Source organism: Myiozetetes cayanensis, unplaced genomic scaffold (genome assembly GCF_022539395.1).
Source record: "Myiozetetes cayanensis isolate MyiCay16 unplaced genomic scaffold, myiCay2020 scf15, whole genome shotgun sequence".
Taxonomy (NCBI): Eukaryota; Metazoa; Chordata; class Aves; order Passeriformes; family Tyrannidae; genus Myiozetetes; species Myiozetetes cayanensis.
The window spans coordinates 13905513-13908603 of NW_026087159.1; positions in this window are offsets into that span (position 1 = coordinate 13905513).

The following is a 3091-nucleotide window of genomic DNA, read 5'->3' on the forward strand; positions in this document are numbered from 1 at the left end:
TGAAGACAGCAAAGTAAAAACATAGTCCAGACAATACAGAGCTTCTTTTTACAGTTTAATGTGCTGCTTAGATATCAGAGAGGAGAAAGAAGCTGTAAGGACAATTAGTATCATTTTTAATACCTTCAAGTGCAGACAAAGGGAGTGTTCACTGGAAGACAAATGGGGTTAGTGGGGTGTCACTCTACATTCTTGCCTGAATCTGCTTTGTCATTTAGCTGAGCTAATGGAAAGGTGAGAGGGGTTTGTTTCTTAAATATTATATTACCTTTTTTCCTGTCAAACTGCACACAAGAGAAGCGAATTGAGATTTCAGGAGAACAGAAGAATTGGCTGAGCATGGGCATGCATTTTGCAGACAGTTCCCAGCTTATGAAGCTCATTGGACAAATTAAACACCCTTTAGAACCTCCTTCAGCTGATCAGCTCAGCTGTCTGGTGGTGGTGGTGGTTGTCCACAAACCCCCGGCAGATCAAACAGTTGCTAAGCAGATCTAATATTAGCAGCAGTCGCTCTCAAAAATCCAACTGTTTGCTTGCATAATGACAGATTTGGAATGATGAAGCATCACAGAAGCATTGTCTGTTCCTGGCTGCCACAGGGGCTGCCAGGCTGCTCTGTCCAGTCCTGGTTAGTCCCAGTAACCCTGAGCTGCAGCCACTCTGCCCTGGGCAAACCAGGATGTGTCCTGAGCTGATGTGTCATCTCGACCTGCTGTGACAGGAAATGTTCAGGTTCCAGTGAGGGAGAGGAACACGGGGTTATGTTCTCAAATGAACCCTGTCACTCCTGTGAGGCGGAGACAACCACTGGAAGAGAAACCGGCATGGGAAGAGAATGAGGGTGGTGTGAAGGAAGAACTTGCTCTGTTGCAGCTTTTTATTATTGGCACCATGCTCGAACCAACTGAGCCAATCTCAGGGGTTTAACAAGCTATTTTTCTGGCTAAGGACAAAGAGCTCTGCCTACCAGGAAAGTCCTGGACCAAACAACTGCAGAGCATTGTCCTGTTAATGGTCCTGTCTCCTTGTGAAATGTAGGGGGGATGGTTCTCTCTGCCACGATGTCCTGCTACAGCTGCCTGGAACAGGCATGAAACTAATCTGCCCTAAGACACCTCTAGAAAATTAGACCATAAGCTGCTTGTGCTAGAGAGAAACATGTCTGTGCTTCTGTCTGCAGCTTGGGATAATTAACTGCCTTGGCCTTGGTTAAGCAGAGGAGCACAGGATCTCTGAGGCTACTGGAAGAGGGGCTTGAAAGGAATTTGATTATCATTTTCTCAAAAATTTTCTACCCCTGGATGCCTGAGATGGAAGGACGTGGACAGCCCTTCGTTGCTAATGATGCTTGGCAGCACAGCCTTCAAGGACTGCTGTTCCCTGCTCTCCTCAGGATGTCACAGCAGGACTTGTGGCTGTGCAGCAGGTAAAGTTATCATCGTGTCAAAGGTGTCTCTTTCCTGGAAGAATCCTCAGGTTCCCCTTGACTTACAGTGTTTATTTATATCCCTTGCCTCCAAAATGAGGGTCATGTTTAGCTTCAGGGTTTCGTTGTGGGGGTCAGTGGGTGCAGCAGCACCTCTTAGTGGAAGGAGCACCCGGGAGCTCGTGAGAGACTCGCAATCCCTCGTTGGGGCCACCCTTGGCTCAGCACAGGGATGACCGTGGTGTTTCCTCCCTTAGTTCATTGCTCTACTTGACAAAAGCTTCTGCCCAATCCCCTAATGAGCTTCAGCGCTCTGCCAATTACCTTGATTACTGGGACCACTTCAATTCCAGGTTCTGGCCCCTCTTCCTTCCCGCCCCTCCAGAACGCCCAACGCAGCCACAACAGCAAAGCTCTTCCCACAGGGTGTGGGGGGAGGTGGCCCGAGGTGCATCCCCAAGGGAAAGCTGCTGTGGGGCCACCTCCTCTGGGTGAGAGGGGGTGAAAGGGGCTCCTTCCCAAACAGTTACGAGATTATCAAATTAGGAAAAGGAAAAAAAAAAAAAAAGACAGGGCATAAAATACAGAAAGGGGAGAAAATTGTGACCTCCTGCCCTAGAGGATCCATTTGTGTTCTCAGGAGCAAATTCCAGAGCCGGGATCCAGCACACCCTGCAGCTTCCTCAGTGACGTGCACATCGGGAACTACCAGTGCAATGCCACCCCCTGGAGCCATCTGTGCACACCCAGGGATGAGCGCCCGGCATCTCCGAGCCCAAAGAAAACAGGGATCAATTTTGAAAAGAGAAGACTGGAGGATAAAAGAGCAGCACTGTTCCTTTTTTCTTCCAAGTCAGCTCTTGTTGGTTTAGATTTATAACCCACAGTCACTCTGGATGGGCTACTGACCTATAAAGCAAGTAGAAAATACCCTGGCCCAGCCTTCATCCACACCAGCAAACACCTGCAAAGCAGAGCGATGGCACACAAACTGCCCACTGGGAACAGCCACTGGGAATGCAGCTCATTAAGTCTGATTCAGCTAGGAGAGGAATTCTTGCCCTACTTAAACCCTGTGTAAATACTCAGCCTGGAATAAAATGTGCCATGTGAAAATCCACAGAGAAGAGGTGAGTACTATCAGCAGAGCCTGTGGCTGATCTGATCCGGCCTCCTCGGGGAAATCTGTAGCATAAAAGGAATCAAACTCAGTATCTCCAAGGAAAATATTCAAACCATTCTGGCTGTGGGCAAAACCACCTCTAATGCTTCCTGCTGTGTGTAATTACCTGCTGACACCTCCTGGGTAAACGTGACCTCTGTCCCCTGGTCCCTGTGACACCTTCACCTGTTCACGTGTGTGTGCAAGCCACAACACAACAACAATTACCCGGTGAGCTCAGAGGGAGGGGTGGAGCCCTCACAGCAGCTCAGAACCCGATGCCAGTGAAAGCCTCAGCTTTTTCCTTGAGCTCAAAGTGTGCCCTAACTGACTGTGAAACCAGCTCCGAATTCCTGTCCACACTGAAATGGGCTGCAAAATAAACTGATCTGATAAATATTTATGCAGCAAGGCAGCTGTGACATCCAGAGGAGATGGAATACTTTTGGAATACTTTTGTCCTTCTCACTGCCACTTACTACTAAAATCAGACATTTAAA